The sequence below is a fragment of the Diplotaxodon limnothrissa genome, linkage group LG7 (genome assembly GCF_057381915.1).
Source record: "Diplotaxodon limnothrissa isolate DT_005_m linkage group LG7, D_limnothrissa_male_GT1.1, whole genome shotgun sequence".
Taxonomy (NCBI): domain Eukaryota; kingdom Metazoa; phylum Chordata; class Actinopteri; order Cichliformes; family Cichlidae; genus Diplotaxodon; species Diplotaxodon limnothrissa.
In genome coordinates this window covers 23506497-23526783 of record NC_140602.1, presented here as the reverse complement: position 1 = coordinate 23526783, position 20287 = coordinate 23506497, and positions in this window count along the sequence as shown.

Sequence of the window (20287 nt, the reverse complement as noted above, 5' to 3'; positions counted from 1 at the left end):
CCCCCCATTTAATTTTTCAAATGGAGAGCAGCCTGAGTCACTGTGTGATGGGTCCAAGCCACACTGTGGACCCACACATGGTGGTAAGTGTAAGCACACCCATTCTTCTACTCATTCATATCTATCTATCTATCTATCTATCTATCTATCTATCTATCTATCTATCTATCTATCTATCTATCTATCTATCTACATTTTTAGTGATGGTTAATTACTAGAACACTGTTTATCTCTAGTTTATATCATCACTTTAGCACTCAGTGATTTTTTTAAACTATGTTGTGTCTTTTCTTTTGTTGGCAGGACACACCGAGGATTTTACATTACTTCTATAACGTATAATAAAACACATAAACATAATATATAGTAATAATTTGTATCCTGACTGGTGCAAAATTCCGCAAATTCCCAACCTGTGTTGCTAAAAATAGGTCAGCGATGTGTTTTAGCTCGGAAAATGGATGGACTAACTGGTAGGAAAGGTGGCAGCTCTGCCAATGTTGCATTAAGCTGGCAGCTATCCAATGACAAGACAGGTCAGGGGTCTGCAGCCACAGAGCAGAGAGAAGCCACAGCAGCCTATCCTGCTGATAAGTTTTATGGCTCTCATCTGCATGTCGTCATAGGCTTTAAGAGTTCCAGTACAGCGTGTGTGTGAGAAGAGGTGAGGAGGGAGTCTTGCAGAGATCCTTCTCAGTGCTGTCAGTTTCCTGGTGTTGACGAAAGCACTTATGCAGCATTTCAGTGGCAAACGGCTGAAGACGTTTTTTTCTGCCTAAAAAAAAAAAAGCTGTACGTTATGGGCACTTAATAATATCAGCAGTTACACAGACTGACTCTTTGCTCACTCTATGTGCCTAAGAATAGACGTGATGAAGTAAAGCCACACATCGTGTGTCTCTAATATAATAATAAATATGACAGCGGCAGGTTAGCTATAAGCCACCTGATATCATGCTGAGCTATTTTCGGACTCGATTCGGATTAGCAAAGGTTCAACTCAGTTTAGCGTAGATTTAGGAGAATAGTGCGAGGGTTTGAGTGATGGAACATGACTGTTGAATAGAGGATGAGCAGACTGGTGGCTGAGGTGGAGCTGAAAAGCTGGGTGGAGAGAGTCGTGACCAGCATGCTGTGGAGCACTATCTGTTCTTAGGTGTATAGGGTGGGCACACACACACACACACACACACACACACACACACACACACACACACACACACACACACACACACACACACACACACACACACACACACACACACACACACAGACAAAACTACAAAGACACTTGTGGTTAGCCAGGAATCTAAGAATCATGAAGATCCAATAGTAGTGCCAGCAAGGATTACCGTACATCTAAAACCTCCAACAGGGCAAAATTAACCTGCTGTCAAGGTAAAAGCTTTTTCATTTTAGGAATAGAGAAAAAAAACACATTCCCTGACGAAGACAAAACTATATTTATACAGTGGTGACTGGCAACAAGACACAGGTGAAAGAGGATGAGAGACAATTACAAAAGGGTGAAAATGAACAAAAACAGGAAGTAAAATCCACAAGACACACACACAAAAATTCAAAATAAAAAAAGAAAGAAACCACATAAACAACAACTGAGAAACACAAAGTCAGAGAGGAACATATAAGGCAAGTAAAAATAGAAACACATAAGGCACAAAATCCAACAGTTATAAAAAAAGGACCTTGCGATCAGCACTGTAAGCAGTTTTGAATCCCAGTACTCTTTGGACCTGGAAAAAGTCTAGCTCTGATTTACATTCATATCTCAGTCATATCCCTTCTTAAGTCCACTTACTACACAAGCCTATCATGTTTCATAGCAGACAAAAGATATTGCTACGTTTGCAAAATTAACAGCATGTAACTGACCACACAATGTATATAGGTGTGAATTTTACCCAGTGGAGCTAGTTATTACTAGTCATTTTTAAGTCTGTCTTCATCTTAACCAACTGCAAATGAAAAAAAAAAAGATTTTTAGTGGCACAGACGGGACAATCTGGCTGAAAGTGGAGCCAGTGTCACTGCTAGTGACAAGCCTCTGGTGAACAGAGTGAATTGCAGTCAGAGCAGGAGCGGTACGCCTCACCCAGGCAGACACAACCAAATAGTGAGAACATACAGGGGACCAACATGAAACACACACAGAAAAAAAATATAATGAGGATACAGACAAGATTGCAACATGATGCCAGTATGGCTTACATAAACATATACTGGCTTAATTCAAATAGTAATTAATACTGCTCATTGTAAGAAGGAAATGCAGTCTTGGAAGAAGCTGATTTCTGCCATTACGGATACAGTGATTAGGATTTTCCTATTCATCTTTTTTATTGTTTTAATGCCAGGAAATGCAGCCACACCAGTCCTCAAGTACCAGAATCCATCATTTTAATGTTCTGATTGTGTCTGAGCAGCTCACCAATTAGACGTTTTAAAACTTCTTATAAAGAGTTTATTGTTTAAAAGTAGTCTACACCATGATAAAATATAAACAGTGCCACAGAGTGGTCTAACTAGTTGTTTAATTTTAGGAGTTGATGTACTTGCTCCCTGTTCAGTGATTGTACAGTTCACTTAGCAACAACCTCTTAGAAACCTAGACATGTCTGTAACATTAGGCTTTAGATTATGCTGGTTACAGTGCAGCATAGAAACACAGGCTTTTTGTGATGACTATTGAATTTCCATCAAACTTGTGTTTCTTTTGAATTTTGTTAAGGCGATCAGTCTGCTGGTCAGAAACTTTTGTTTTAAGAGAAATAGCTTTACGAATATTTGATGGATTACCAGAAAGACATCCCCCTTAAAGAGATTTCCTTGGGGATAGGGAGCCCCTATAATTGTTGCCTTGCATGTCTGTCTACAAACTACTTGTATAAATGGATTATAAAGTAAATGTGCAGGATCCACATGCTTTCCCAGATCTTTTCTAAAACTGAGCGGGGTTTTGTTTCTGGAAGTTAAAATTCTCTTGGCACATGGGAGACAGACAGATATGCAGACAAATGGGCAGCAATTCATAAACTTCCTTTATGGGAATAGACCAAGCTAGGATGCTAATGTGTTAATGTTCATAGATGTTGGAGGTATAAGATGACAGGTTAAAAAACGTAAAAAAAAAAAAAAAATAGATAATGAGAGGTGTAAGTAGTTTTTTTTTTTTTAAAGAGGCGCCTGGGAAACATGCTTTTTAGGCTTAGAGAAAAAATTGATTGCAATAAAAATACATTTATCTTGTAACTAATGAAACAATTTGACATGCTGCTGTGTACTGAAGCTCTCTCAATCAAGACTCAAAGACTCCAGGACTGAAAAATTAACCACTAAAGTAAAACTGCCAAAAAATGTAGATCAGCTAATTGAAGCTCCCTTAGCCTCCCAGGACCTGGTGTCCACATACGGCGACGTCACATTTTTGGTTGTCTAGACCACAATACTAAATTTTGCTCTTTCAAATGGCTTTCCAATGAGCCATATTGCTCAAAGGGGCACAAATGTTGTTTCTCATTTTGTTTTTGTATTCAGGAAAAATGCTGCTCTGTTCAGACAGCAATTAAAGAGTTTTGCACATCATTACTCAGTTTCTATCGAACGCTATAAAGCCAAATAGCAAAGAGAAAATAAAAATACATTCCACGAAAGAGTTTCGGTCTTGGGAGGTTAAAGAAATAAGCCAGTATCTCATGTTAAAATACTAAACTAAATAGTATTAAAAAAGTACTGGCCAAGCAAACCGCTGCACTATAAACAGGTCTTCGTTTTAGTGTTAGCTCAACAAACAATAATTATCAAGAAATGCCGCCAATGTGATGCTGAGCTTCTGTTACACAATGACATGAGATACTTACACGAACTGTTATCATCTAATCTTTCCAAATATATTTATGTAAAATAAATTACGTATACAGTGAGGCTAGGTTAACTCTGACTAATCTAAATGTTTTAAATTTATGTCCTTAATAAATATATTACAGTTACATTATACTAAGCAAGCACATATAATACTAATATTTTAATGAAGGTACATTAACCAGAACTTTGTCTTTTCATCCCTTGATTTTTGCATCTGCTCTGCTATTTTCTAGACTTTAATCATTTTTACAGTTGCTTATTTCGACAACTCTATTAAATAATCATCTGCACCATCTGAAAATTACTTTATAGATTTTTTTTGTGCTGACTGTTAAAATTCGTAGCATACCAAGCATAGAACACACACAAACTGAACTACCGTAGCATATCCACACTAAACGCCAACAAAAGTGTGCAGGGTGAATATAATTTTAAGGTTGGTTTTGAGGTTTAAAGTGGTGCTCACTTGAACTGTTAAATGTATAAATGTTTGTGATTGTGGGATAAATGATCACATTATTATAGCATGATAGAGTAGATAGATGCAGACCTGGATTACAGTTTTTCTCAGTCGCTTTGGTGCGTTTCTCAGATCAGAATTGAAATTCTCATAACTATTAGTTCAACCTCCACAACACTCAGTCATTTGTGCACATCATAGTAGCAATTTCTCCTCTCTCTGAACAAACTGCAAATGATTTTGGACATGAATCAGTTGCTTCCATACATTTCCCTGCTGCTTTCTGACATTTCCATTTGCTTATGTCATGTCAGTCAAAAGTAATCATACCTATGGATGCTGAATAGTCGTTCCCAATAAAACTAATAGTCATACATCCATTGCTTGAGTCATCACACACAAAATTGTTGAACTAGTTATCACATGCCAAATATTGGCCATCTATCAAGCAAATCCTATACCTTTCTGTATCATTTTTCCTGGAAATGTCTCCGAAATTGAACAATTGATCTCAGGTGAATTACAGCTGTCACTCATGAGGAGGCGTGTGAAAGTTTAGTTGTAACCAATGACAAACAACTTGTTCACTGTCAATTATGGATGAATCCTGTGAATCCCCAATTGGCAAGCATATATAAACTGCGCAGGAGCTAGTGTGTACCATTTCTATACTTCTGTGACACAAAATGGAAGGTCAGCACCGTGGAAGAGGGGTGAGGATGCGGGGAGGAAGGGGAAGGGGAAGAGGGAGAAGAGGCAGATATAGGCGGATTCCTAATGAAATAAGGGCTACAATTGTGGACCATGTTGTCAATCACGGCCTCACCATTGAGGAGGCTGGTCGAAGGGTGCAACCCAATATTGGAAGAACTACTGTCAGTTCAATCATTCAAACATTCCGTAGGGAAAACAGGTATGCAAACAGTAATACACTGTACTGTACTGTGCCATCTCAGACACATCACATGTTACTGTACTGTATTTGCAATTTCACTCTGTTCACTCTGCACCACATAGGATTGTAAGACAACCTCGCGGAGACGGAAGAGGGCCCCTTTTTACCCCACAGCAAGAAGAAGCCATTTGTGCAATGGTCATTGCAAACAATGCAATAAAGCTGAGAGAAATACAAAGCGCTGTCATAGAGAATTACACGGTATTTGGCAATATTGAATCTGTTCCAATTTCAACAATTGACAGAGTACTCAAGAAAAATGAAATCCACATGAAGCAATTGTATAAAGTGCCATTTGAACGAAACAGTGACAGGGTGAAGGAGATCCGTCACCAGTATGTGCAGGTAAAGCTGGTCTTCTATGTTCTGCACTGCAAACTGTTTTACAGTACTTCGTAGTTTCATGCAGTACACTTGCAATTCCACAGCACATACTCTACAATGTGTTTCACCGAATGCATGCATTACTGTTTGTTACTGTACACAGGCATATTGTGACATTGCATTTCTGTCTCTCTCTAAAGCGTGTACTGGAGCTGGAAGCCAGGGAAACACTGCACACATTCATATATGTTGATGAGGCAGGTTTCAATCTGGCCAAAGGCAGAAGGCGTGGAAGAAATCGCATTGGACAGAGGGCAACCACTGAAGTCCCTGGTCAGCGCGGAGGGAATATTACCATGTGTGCAGCCATCTCAGACAACGGCGTCCTCACCCATATCCCCCTTCTTGGTCCATACAATACCCAACATCTCCTGACATTTTTAGACACTCTTTACAGGGACCTAGTCCCTGAGAATGAGAGAGGTGGAGGCCAACCCAGCAAGTATGTTGTTGTCTGGGATAATGTCCGTTTTCACCACTCCCATCAGGTCAGAGTGGTTTGCAGCACATGACAGAATTCTGGTTGAATATCTCCCTCCATATTCCCCATTCCTTAATCCAATAGAGGAGTTTTTCTCTGCCTGGAGGTGGAAAGTTTATGACCGGCATCCACATGAGCAAATGGCCCTGCTAGCAGCCATGGATGCAGCATGTGACGACATCACAGCAGGGTCCTGCAGAGGATGGATTCGCCACTCCAGGAGATACTTTCCTCGCTGCATTGCGAGGGATAACATCTGTTGTGATGTAGATGAAAATATGTGGCCAGACAGACAGGAACGTCTGGATGTGCCAGAATGATTTACTGTACTGTTACATGTGCTGTTTATTGTTCACATTAGTGCACAGCTCTACCAAATGGGTGATTTTATGTTTACATGTATTCTACAGTGAACAAGTGACTGTAGCATATTTTTCTTTTGCACAATTCTGTAGGATTACAAACATTTCTACACAATGGAAATGTGAAACGTACGTATTCAGTGTCTCAGTTACTCCCAAGACTCCCATAACATCTACAGTGACTTTACTGCACATTTCAGATGGCTGTACAGGTAGGCCATAGTGCTGTCGTCAGCATTTTCAGGTGTCACCAATTGTTTTTGCAATGGGAAACACTGAAATTATAAACTGTCATAGTGGAAACATGACAATGCCATTTGACTATCTTGTTCATAAAGATGGTGTCAAGACTTTTCATTTTGATGGCACTGACAGTTTCATTGACATGGATACTTGCTTTTGAGGTATGGATAATCAATTCTGTGCATGTGACGTGCTTTTGCAGGCTATCCACTAGGTTTTGCAGTTTGCACTAATTGTTTTGGGAAATGCACTAACTGCTGTGCAAATGTTAATGGTGTTCTGAGGAACGCACCAAAGCGACTGAGAAAAACTGTAATACTTCCACAGTACCTGCTGGTTGAGCTTTGATTTTTTAATTTTCATTTACAGATGAGACAGGAACCCTGCTATCCGGTCGTTAAGTCTGACGTCACTAGCCGTGTCTGGGCCTAAACTCCGCTGCAGGTCCATATATCAAACAATCACTATGGCATTACTGAGAGTTGAAAAACTGTCTAAAGTCTTTCATCTTTAATAAAATGATCAGCGTTCTGCTCTACCAGGTGTAACAATTGAGTTTAACATCCAGGCATCCATGAAAACGGAATTTATGACATTTAACAGAGTTAGAAGTTAGCAGGAAGTTAGCTCGCTAGCTTCTATCTAAATACAATATAGCATGCCCTGACTGCGGGGTTTTGGAAACAAATTAAAACGTACAGCTCTGTTATCACTTCCAACATAAATGAAGACAGAAAACTAAACAGCAGTGACGTTTGTAGGGTTACTGAAGTTTGGCTAGCTGGTATATAATGATGTGCTACGTGACCGCTAGCGACACAGCTATGTTAGCATAATATAAACAAGCTAACTTTTTTTCCACTCGATAAAAGTTAACGTGAGTGTTCTCGGTGGTCAGGAACAAATGTAATCGCATGGCAGGATGCTGTAAAAGGACCAAACTTCAGCCAGGAGAACAACTGAGATAATCCATCCACAATACGAGGTTAGTCATTCATATACTGCTGCATGGGCTGGGCTGTAGTTACATCCTAAGGTTTTAAAAACTGAGCTTAAATAAATGATTAGTGGTAATAAAAGCCGAGGGAGGTCAACAGTGATCACTGACTGTTTTAGGAGCTTATTGAGATTAAATAGAAGAAAATACAAAACATTAAACATGTTAACAACACAAAAGCCATATTAAACGCAGACTACTTTAGGCCCGGAAGTAGGATTCGTCACGTCATCACTTAACGACCGGATTTCATGATTACAAGTGATGGCGATCAATGCTTGTAAAACTTCAGAACCCACCCATCTTGCAGTATGGATACGTCATGAATCCTGGTAGCACACAGCTGATTGCAGTTTAAAAGTTAGTTCCAAATAATCTTACTACCTTTTCGTAGTACTTGTCAAAGCCATGGTCTCAACTTTACCCACAAGGTAACCGGGCTACCAGCCGTATGGTTCAATTGAGCATAGTCCATGGATACTTAAAAAGGCTTCTCTGTTATATGAAGCTAAACTTGAAGAACTCGGACTGATCCAAAATAGTCAGCTTTGGATCAGACTCTATAAACTCTTGATTGCCACCCTCTAACTTAATGCTTTCTCTTTGGATTTCAGTCTAACTTTTGATTTAACTGAACCAAAAATAAAACATTACAGAAATTGTTTGTCATGTATGCAGAATTATAAGATTTGCTGTCATCGCTGTCTCTCGTCATCACGTTACATGTCTAAGGAAATGCAGTCATTTACTGTAAAGATGTTGGACTTTTGATGATGTCAGCATCTGAGTTAACTTGAAAATGAACACAGCAGAACCATTTGTTCATTTGTCACCTCGTGTCAGTGTCAAAGCGGAAACATCTGATGATGCCAAGCCTACAAAACTGAGACATCCAATCATTGCTTTTGGCTCTCCAGAAAACATTTAAGCATTAATTGCATTTGCTCATCTAGCACTCCAGCTTTGGAATAAAGGCAATGTGAGCAGTCACTTTTGGAGATGAGAACATTGTCTTGTGTTGATTAACTCAACGCTGATTTATTTCATATGCACAAATTATTTTTGAAAGCGGATAAAACGAAAAAGAAAGCTGATATCAATCAGTTGAAATCTAATTGATTTATCTGAATTGCACAGGCTGTCAGTCTTTTTTCCTGATGACACATAATTTGATATTAGTATGAACAGGAGGAAGTTGGGATGAGCCTTCAACTCAGCTTTACCATGAGTCACACTTTTCATTTTGTTGTCACAAGTGATCAGATTTTATCAAGACAATGATGTACTTCACTGTAGACGAAGGCTTGACATGAAAGCCACTCTGCTGTGTGATACAACAGTCTGATTTCTGACTCATGTAAAGTTCAGTGCAGTGTTTCACGCTGGCGTCATGCATGTCTTCCTGTTCCTTGTTATTTGCTCAGCCTTTGTTGAATGATTAAATTATATCCACTACTCATTAAGAAACGTACTTCCAGATTGTAAACCAAGGGGCCCCAGAAGGTGAAAATTATGTGGCAATAAATGATTAATGATTATTAAATATATATTTACCACTAAAGCAAAATAATACTCCAGTGGGGAGGGTTTCTAGTAGCTATCGCATGTGACCTAACTTTGGGGTTCTTATTACCATTTAAAATATATTTTATTTAATTTTAAACATTGCAAGGAGAAACTGGTATAATGCTCACACTTTCCTCAGATAGGCTTATCCAAAACTTGAATTTTTACACAGTCTTGTAAATTTAATTAATTATTACCTCTGTTGAGGAGCTTGCTTTTAAATAAAATTTAATTTAAAAAAAAGCTTGCATTTTGCAGTTGTTTTTACTGCACTAAAAAAAAGTGATAAAGTAGATTAAAAAAGAACTCAAAAAACAACACTGAAGAATCAACTTTTTGGAAAATACAAAGCTATTCCCTTAAAAGTAAATACTGCGCAGAGGGTGGACTACCTTGGTGCAGGTTTGCTCTATGTTGACTATGAAAAGCAGCACAGATGTGACAAAAAATATTAAAAAACAGGCAAGAAAAGAAACATAGAGGTATGCTGCTAAATATATTTCCCTTTTCACTGGTCTAAAAGAATGCAATATGTCTTTATCATTGAAAGTAATGGTGATCAGTAATGATGGTGGTGTCAATAAGAATGGGTTGTTACACAACAATAATAGAGTGTGGAGTTAGAGAAATAATGTGCAATGTAACTGACAACTGAAGACGGCAAGCCATCAGATCGTTCTGTCAAACTAATTGAAATATCCACCAGCTTTAAATTTCATGTGATGTGACATTTGTGTGCTTATCATGGAATTTCTGTCAGAGCTTCTGGTTTAGCGTGGGCACGTGTGTCTAGTTTAAGTTATTACAGGCTGCTCTAAAAAGGCATCAACTGTGCTTCGAGAACCATTGGTATTTGATCATGTCATCAGCTCGGATGCTGGAATTAATCCTGGCATTACGTAATGGTTGTATGGTTACAGCGAAGAAAGCATGATGTTAAATTAGGACAGCGGGACGTGCCAATCAATACTCCCAGATATGAAGGAAGCTAGATGCAGAGGAATTCCAGGTCACAGAGAAAGGCTACCTCAGTTTGATATTTATGCTTTTTGACTTTTAGACTTGCCTGTTTTGGAAATCCAATGAAATAGCCACTAAAGTCTAGACATATTTATACAAGACCACTCAGAAGGTCACTTAGAAATAAGCTCATGTTTTTAGAAAAAGAGACATTTGTTATAATATTATAAGTAAACAAATAGTAAAATTTATACATACATATCTAGATAGATAGATAGATAGATAGATAGATAGATAGATAGATAGATAGAAAGCAACTACCCTTACCCTATACTCAATGTTTTGGAGAAAACTGCAGGACCATTTTAGAGAAAATGAAGAAAAAAGTAATGTTTGAAATATCATAGTTAGAATATTTTTTCCCAACATGCCAAGACTTGACAGGAGATTTTTCAAAATCTAGAAATCAAATTTTCTGATTACAAATGAATTGTTCAACAGGCGTTCATGCTGTATTCTGTTACTTAATGCAGGTTTATCATGTTAAAAGGCTAACTGATCATTAGACAATCATAAAGCTGTTAGTACAGCTAAAAATTCTTCTGCTTTTATAAGAATTAATTTTTTTTGCTCGAGTCTTGAGCATTGGTTTGGCTCCTAAAATTTAAATTATAATAAATAAAACCAAGTGTATCGTAGTTCAAACAGGAGTTTTGTGATCATCAGTATGATCCCCAGCCAAAAAGAAATAAATTGCGCAATATATTTTTAAGCAATAAATTGCCAACCCCCCCCCCCCCCCCCCCCCCCCAAAAAAAAACAAAAAAAACAAAATAAACATAAGATACAAACTTAAACTTTGATATGCAGATTTCTGTCAATTATTTCATGGTTCAGTCTTTAAAGGTTTATATTGTGGACAAATGAACCCAAGTTCTAGGGTTTGGGGTCATTTGTGAGATGAATGACTCATAAAAACATGGAGGAGGATGAGTCACTTCCACCTGTAAAGCATGTTAAAGACATGTGATGGTTTGAGGTTACTTTGACATGAGAAATGGGATCTTGAGCAAGGAAGTCACTTGGTTTTACAATGCCATATCCCATGGAGCTAATTTACTCTGACCTTTGTAAAATGACCCAAATCTCAGCTCCAAACTATACAATAACCACTGAGAAAAGAAGCAAGCAGCTTGTTTTTGTCTACAGTGAAATGGCCAGCACAGTTACCTAAACCCCACAGAGAATTGTTGTATTATTGGCTGTGATGAGAAAGGCCCATCAAGCTAATCCAACTTGTGAAAAGCGCTTGATTGAGCATCAGGGAAAGTTTTTTTTTTAGATTAGTTCAACAAATTGACAGGGTGACAGATAAAAATAAAATCCTTACTTACAACCTTGTCAATGTCTTGGATATATTCACTATTCACTTTGCAACTGTGAATGAAAGCAGTAGTAGCTTTGATCAAAAATATGACATTTACTGGATGATCCCAAATCTTTAAGCAGTAGTTTATATCTTCAGTGAAGCCTTTCTGTGCCAGATTTTAATAGGCTGTAATAAAAAAAAATCACAGTTTTTCTAAAAAAAAATAAAATCAGATTTTGTATTTATACACACACCAGCTGGCAATGCCACAATTTGAACTTCGGTGGGCGTGTGATCAAGTGTTGTTCTAGAGACACCTGGCTGCTCTTACTAATCTATTCATTAAACTCCCTTAATGGCCTCTTGTGCTTCAGGATCCATCATGTCACAATAATGGCTTTTACGAGTGAAGGGTGCTTTTAACTGCATTTGACTGATTGGAAAAACTGTCCCATTTCTGGTGGCAGAGGGAAAAAATGCAAGGGCTGAACACACTATATTAATTTCATTGCCAGGCCAACTGAACCATTAACTGGTAGACTCTTTTAACTCAACAAGAGTGACATAACAAGCGAAAGATCAAGTTCGTGGATCGGGAATTTAATGGTCCACAATTGCAGTATTTTTCTCTGGAAATGAGAGCAAGTTTTTTAAAGGGATGATGACTACAGAATGCACAAAATAATGCAAAACAGGCAAAAGAAACATTCAAGACAGAGGTAATAGCTTAGACCTTTCCTGGAAATGATATACAAGTTGAACTTGCAAAAGAATAGCACATTTTAAATGTATATTATGTTTCCTCTTCATGAAGATTTTCTTCCTCAGTTTCATTGTAATTTAAGCATCTCTGAGCCACACTAAAAGCCGGAAATTTCCAACTCTCAGCTTTGCTGCAGAGGCAGAAACGATGGCAGATTCTTGGGTTTCGGCCAGGCTTTATAACCGCATAACGTTTAACTTTCTATAAATACCACGGGATGCAGTCCAAGTTGATCAAGTGTGATTGAATCTGAAATGACTCCAAAGATGAGAGCCAAGTTTCCTTAAGATACTTCAGAGGAACTGCTTGCCTCTGCCCAGCTTTTGACAGGGTACCAGCCTGAGTCACTCTGCTCTTTCCTAAGATACAGAGTATTCAAGCAGCTATAATGGTTGCACTACACAAGATCTCATTGGTATCGATAAGTTAAAAGGGCACAATTGTGCTCTGCTTTAATAAGTATAGGTGACTGATAGCCGCCCTGATTGTTTACCAGTTATATCAAGTGTGTCAACTAGGTTTTAAATTTAGCTCGATTCTATATATAGTTTCTGGCAAAAGGGATTGCAAGATGACTGCTGGTCCTTCATCACTTCAATGTTTTCACAGCACTTGCTCTTTCTGGTTGAAATTCTGTGGTTTTAGACTGAAAAGGATTTGCTAAACTACAAATAATTTAATCGTTTCAGCATAGGTGAGGTTTAAACAGTGTTCTCATCTAACTGCCTTATTAGACTTTCCACAATACCATTGATTGGCCCAGTGCTGCCTTCAGTCTTCATCTAGAAAGTCCCAGAAATGGAATGAATCCAAACCAAAGCTAAGCTGCATGTGCGTAAGCATCTAAGTCTGCTAGCTTTCTTTTATATGAAAATATTTGTGCATGAAATAAATTATTAAATGACTAAAATAATAATTAAATCAAGATCTCCACTGGGGGGAAAAAAGCCTAGACTAGGCCTAATCCATGTCTGGGAAACAGAATCCTAATGTTTTATATAGTCTGGCTGGCAAGCAAAATCTTCACACAACTCAAATTCTTGCTACCATATTTCTACAAGTCAAGTCACTTCATTCATTCTTGTGTAATCATGATAAATAGGAGCCACAACAGGCACTTTTCGGAAGCACAAAGTCTCCTCAGTGTTGCTTTATACGTCCACAGCATTTGTAAGTGTCTAGCTATTGATTGCTGAGAGGTCTCTTTTTCTTGTTTGCTTCTTTTTCTTGAATGAATGTGGAGTAGATACAAGCAAGCCCAGGGGGTTCAGACAGTGAGTCAGTCAGAGTGCCAACATCCCTCCTACGCTGCAATGCAAAAGGCCCCTGATTGATGCTTTGAGGTTTTAACAATTGAATGTAATCTCCTTAATGTCTTGGGGATGAACAAAAGCAAACGCCTGGAAACGTCGGCTGCCCTGCTCGCATCCTTGACATTTAACATGTTTCTTTTACTGATGACCTATCCCAGAGTACTAGCACGACCTTCTGCTCAGTCACTCTTGTTCTTCCGGTTGAACAAACAAGACAGCGTGCTCTGGGAGTGTTAACACCTGCTAGAAGGTACACATCCTTTACTAAAGACCGTTCTTGTTAATCCTGATGGACACGTCGCCCCAGGTGTTTAAACACCATCCCTGTTCGTCCTGAAGTAAAACCACAAAGTGACACCAGTTCCTTCATTTGAACTCTCATTTAATCAGGTGGCTAGCTTTCTTTGTGGTGGCAAGCCACTGATTAGATTTGGAGATTGAGAGCCATTACAGGAGGCTGCAGTTGGATAATGACTTAAGTGCTGTTTCGTCTTTCTTTCTCCCCAGGAAGTGATTTATCTGGATGGACCTGCCCTTAACTGACTGGGATGTGCCCAGCGGTGAGCAGTGCTGTATAGATCATATCACCCAGCTTTGACCCAATCAACACTCCATCCTTTTAATGATTATTTATAGTTTCTGTACTTGGAGAAGTATGACATTGGAATACTGGTTATATTCACAGCTTGTTAAGTTGGCTCTTGTTAACTTTGTATTTTTTTGTTTTGTTTTTTTTGTTTTTTACGGAGCTACCAAAGGTCCTTGTAGAAGATCAGTCTTTTTCTGTGCGTCAGCAAAACTATTGATCTCAAAGAAACACCCCTAAGACTTTTTGGAGTCTTCTTAAACCTTCTTCTTGGTTACCAATTATGCCCGTTGTGCTGCAACATTTGAGACTGTACCGATAGGCTGTTTGTCCTTATGCAGTTATCGTACCCCATGTTTACATCTTGCTTTAAGCTAGCAATACTCAAGTAATCCTTATACAACCATGAGTAACACTTTGAAGTGGTTACAGACATAACTTAAATTACAGTTTCCTGGTTGAAAGTAGGAGGAATTGTGCCACTACCCATGCCCCCACCTAACTTGTAATATGTACTTCTGGAACACTTATCGTAGGGTCATTTCAAGCAGTATGACTAAATGAGTGAATGTTATGATCATTAGTTCGAGGTCCTGAGGGAACGTTGAAGTTGTTAGTTTTTGACACAAAGAGCATCTTCTTTATTTTTTCTACATTTATTGAGTGAATAAAAAAAAGGCAAAGTGATGACCAGGTGTTTTTAAAAATTTCAGACATTTTTTGAAATAATGATTGGTTTTAAAATTAATAAGATTAATCAATAATAACAATGTGATTGCTTTAAGTATCCAAGCAAGCACTAATTTACATGCTACAAAACTGATGCATTCTCCTCCCTCTAGTTAAAAGCCATCAGACAACTTAAAGGTGGTTATTGCTGGTTCTGGCATTTCTACAAACAGTCCCACCTTTATCTTCATTTTCTCCATGTATAGTCAAATCCATAACTCCACATGTTTCAGGTTTACATTAGCCAAGAAAGTAACAACAGCAATAAACCAAAGTAACCTAGTGTGCTCACTATATCACACTCTGCAACCTATAATATCAGTCCCATCTCCTTAGGTGGAACACATTACTTAAGTCATTATCACAGATGTGACTATGAATGATTAGTCAAATTGAGTTTGTCTATAATTAGAAGTTATTTAGTTATAGATGAATGCAGATCACTCCTCACATTTATATGCTGTAGTGCCATAGGTGTAGATGTGGACCTTCTCTATCAGTATATTATGGCATGTCCTTGATGTCTGCATCAGTGTCTAGCTTTTGTGCAATGGTAATTGTCCACTAATGTCAGGTAATTTGCAAACGTTGGATGTAAAAATAAAAGGTAAATATTGAAAATGGGAAATATCGTTGGTTTGATCTTTCTCGTATCCTTGACATGATCCTTGTGTTTTTGTTGTGTCTAATGGTGTCACAGTTAATAGAGAAAATTCACATTTAGTCTCTTACCTCTAGATTTTTTTATTTTTTTATTTTTTGTTGGAGAGTGATTTAACGGTCTCCTAAGAACCTGAATGTACATTTCAAGTAACTAGTCTGCTGCACTTTCTTTATTCCATATTGAGTGGTGACTCAAACAAAACCCCATCAGGAAAACAAATGTTGGTGACAGTAAAGTTATGTACAGGCAACACATTGAACATGAAACAAATACAAATGGAGAACGTAAAATCTTATTGGCAGGGCGATAATGACCAAAAGAATCCAATGAATTGGGATTTATAATAAGTCTTTTCTGAAAACGTTAATTTTAATAATCTCTGTATGTGTGATGATGTTGGTGCAAAGTTTGAGTTGAGATTGGCAAACCTGTTAAGGAGGAGATAGGGCGCAGGTCATGTACTAATCCAAGTGTTGGTGGTTCATTCCCTGGTTGCTCCACTCTGAGAAACGGTACTTGGGCAAAACACTGAACTTCAGTTGCACTAAGTAGCTGGAGTGTGAGTGTTTGATAGAAAGCACTTGGAAGCTGGAAAGAAGTACTTGAGTGAAAGATGCCTGTTGTATAAAGTGCTTTGAGTGCTCAAATAGAGTAGAAAAGCATTATGTATGAACCTGTCTGTATTCATATGCTGTACTCATATTAGTCAGATGTATGCACAGCAAGTTTAAACTTTTCATGGCTATGCAATAAAATAATGCACCTTCAGAAACAACTTTTGACATGGATTCTGTTCAGAAATATCACAACAGAAATGCAATTAATACAAAGAATTTTAATCTGACCTGTGTACAACATAAATGATACTACCATCTTATAAGTAATGAAAGTGACATTAGGACTTCAGGATATTTTTAACTTTGAGATGTTGTAGCAACGTTAAAATGTAATAATAGCCTTCAGTGACTGACAATATGCTCAAGCGTGATGCAGAATAATTGCTGGGCGACAAGAGAAAGCATCCTCAAGAGTATTAAAAAGTCAGTCATCTGTATCCATTGGCTATGTAGTTATTTCCTCCTTTTCTCAGAATGTCCTTCATCAAGCTCCAGAGAACTGGTGTGAACCAGTGTGCTTCCATTTATTCGTGGACGGCACTTTAAGTATTAAAACCAGTGGTTGTAAATTGTTCTCTCTTTTCTAAGAAACAAGATGCAATCATTACTCTAGTTTTAATTGTTTGCTTTCGTTAAGTTATTGAAAGTGAAAAAACAAATATCCGGTGAAGATCCAATATCCAATATCAAGCTAAGTTCACCCTAATTGTTTTATGTAGGTGGAGACAGCAGGAGCAACAGCTGTCAGCAGAGAGCTGTGCCCCTTGAACAAACACAATGTCTTGTGGTTTAGCCTCATAATGGAGTATCGAGGCAACTGCTGGCCACCTTGATATTCCATTACGGGAGCATGACATCATTCTTTATTTGATTGGTCATTTTAAAACCACGGAATGATGTTTATTTGGTTTATGTAGTAGCTATGTTCTGAGCCAGAGCAAAGCTTGGAGGCATAATGTGGGTCAGCCTGCTGGCATCCAGAGTTGTAAAATAAGGACACCAAGCAGTAATGGAAATAAACTCAACTGGAAGCTATGTGCTTAAAAATAAACCCGAAAAGGCCTGAAAATAGTTAGTTTATACTGATACTAGTGGTTGGCAGTAGGCAAATTTCTATATTGAGCAACAGAGAAAACTAGCAACTAATATATCATAATGTCCCATTAAAAACCTGTTGGGAAGGATTTTTACATGTTTTCAGAATCCCAATATATTTACTCTAAAGTGGGATCTATGGAGACTGACTTGGTTTTAGAGTCATCCTCAAGAAGGCTTTTGAGCACCTTGCTTCATCTTTAGCCCTGCAGGTTACTGGAGAAAACTCAGTGCATGGCTCTAGTGTACAGGTACAGTGTTACAGTCCTGGGAGAGGCATATACAGTACACAGACTGAAAGAAAAATCTGCGTCTAAAGGAGGGAAAAAGTAGGGATTTGCAGCCATCACAGTGTAAATATGGCTCTGTTACAGGAAATTTGTGGCATCTCCACGTAACACGATGGGTGGAGAAAACAGGAAACTAAAAAAGATGTCATAGACTTTATGCTTTAGTCTTACTGTGTGATGATATCTGTGCTTCTTATGTGCTATGGAGTTTTTGTTTTCTCATCATGCTGACTCCCTTTTGGGGATCATTATGAACAGAAATTTGTTTTTTTCTCCTGAACTGCCCTTATGTGTTACATATTTCATTGTTTTTCCTTTTTGCTACTTAGCCTGACCCGTCTCCCCAATGTGATGTCTGTGTATTGTATGTACGGTCGGCAAGGTCTGTCATCTCAGTTGCGGGGAACTGCAACTGACAAATAAAAGTACTTCTCAACTCAACTCAGCTCAACTTATAATGATTAAGGCTGTTTGGTAGGTGAGTATCTAAGAACAGAAAAGACCAACACAATAAGAGCATTTCCCATTTGAAATTGTAAATATGGCAACAATTTCTGTTTTCAGTTTCAATAAACTTGTTTATTTTCAGTGATTATAATTAAGGTTATGAAATGCAAAAAAGTAATCACAATCAACCCCAAGGAAACATAGTTAAATAGCTTAGTTTGCACAGCCCAAAATATGAGCTTCGTGGCTTTTGTCCAATTTACTATGAGCTGCATTAAGAGTACTTACTATATAGTTAGATGAGAGCACTGTTTAAACTATAACTAGAATGATTCATTTAACTGACTAGCTACTGCAGCTGTAGGGACACTTATACATCACCTGCTGACAGGTAAAGTACAGTCAAAACCACTTATCACCAGATTTTGGGAAATTTCAACATTTTCAGATTTCAGTGGGAAGATGACATTTGTGAATTCACAAAATCACCCTTTTTGAAAAAAATACGTTCTACACAACCGTCATGGAAGGCAGTTGTAGACGGGAAATAGGTGCTTTGCCCAGTCAGATACAAAATCACGATATATCCAGCAGAAAGTTCTACACGTGTCTCTTGTGTGTATTTAAATTCATGCTGTGATTCATTAGTGTGCAGCAAACCGAACACCTCTACATCACACTTTTAACTAACTCAAACTTACACTGAGACATTACGGGGAGCCTCACATGTTCAGCAATGACACCATTCATTTCTCTGTGTGTAAATGTAGCACGTTTGGCAACATCTAACATTACCTCAGGAGCAGTTGTGTTCCCAGTGATAACTTACACTAGGGTGAGTGTGTTGATCTAAGCTGAGGGTTCTTCAAAGGTTACTGTATTGACTCAGTGCTTCAAAGTTTTTCAAGAATTGAAGGGAAACTTTAAAGGGACAGGGTGGTCTGTGCTGAAAGCTCCCCCGGGTGAAGTGTGATACAGATGACCCAGAAGGAAAACCAATGCTAAAAAACATGAGCACGTGTACGTAAGCATGCCGAGTGCACGCAGAGGATTCACTGGATGTTTGGCCTCCAAAGACGTGTGTGTGTTTGTGTTTGTGAGTCTGTCTGTATTTGCTCACGTGACATTCACTCACTGCTCACTTTATTAGGTACACCTTGTTAGTATTGGGTTGAATTCCCTTTTGTTTTCAGAAGTGCTTTAATTCTTTGTGGGACAAGTTGACAAGTTGAATCTTTGCCTGTCATCGATTACAAAACATTTATCTGAGATTTTGGTTTGTATTAATATAATGGCATCGCACAATTGCTGCAGATTTGTTTGCTGCACATCCATGATGTGACTCTCCTTCCACCACCTCTCAAAGGTGCTCCGGGGGATTGAGAACTGCTGGACCCGAAGGCTATTTGAGTACGGTGAGCTCAGTATCATGTCCAAGAAACCAGTTTGACATGATCTGAGCTTTATCACGTGCCATTTTTTGACCACCAACCTGAACCGTTGATATTTAGCTGGATCAATCCAAGCTGTCATGTTGTTTATACCAAATTCTGTCCCTACCATTCAAATATTGCTGCAGACCAGCCCGTGTCTTTTCCAATTCTCATTTGTTTCATTTTGGTGAGTCTGTTTAAACTGTCCTGCTGACCGGGTGGCAGCTGGTGCAGTCTTGTAGCCCATCTGCCATGAGGTTTGTGTTGTGCCTTCAAGTCCTTCTGCATGCCTTGGTTGTAATGAGTAGTTGTTTGAGTTAACATTCCCCTCTTAACAGCTTAAAGCAATCTGGTCCTCCGACCTCTGACATTAACAAGGCATTTTTGCCCAGAGACCTGTTGTGGTCCTGGGGTTTGGAGCCAGGGTTTTCAGCTGTGAACTGTTGAATTCTTGCTTATTGTTTAATGCCCATTTGGTTTGATTAGTAGCTTTTTACAATTTTGAGTCTCATTTATTTGTTTTTCCTAAATGATTATTTCCATTAGTATTCTGCTTCAGGGTTATTTGGTATAGTTTCATTCACACCTAAGTTTACTGTAGAAATTTTAAAGGGTATTCAAGGGTGTTCAAGGGTGTTCAAGCGCCCCTAGATTTCAGGGTAACCCATAACCTCCCTGTTTTTTTCACATT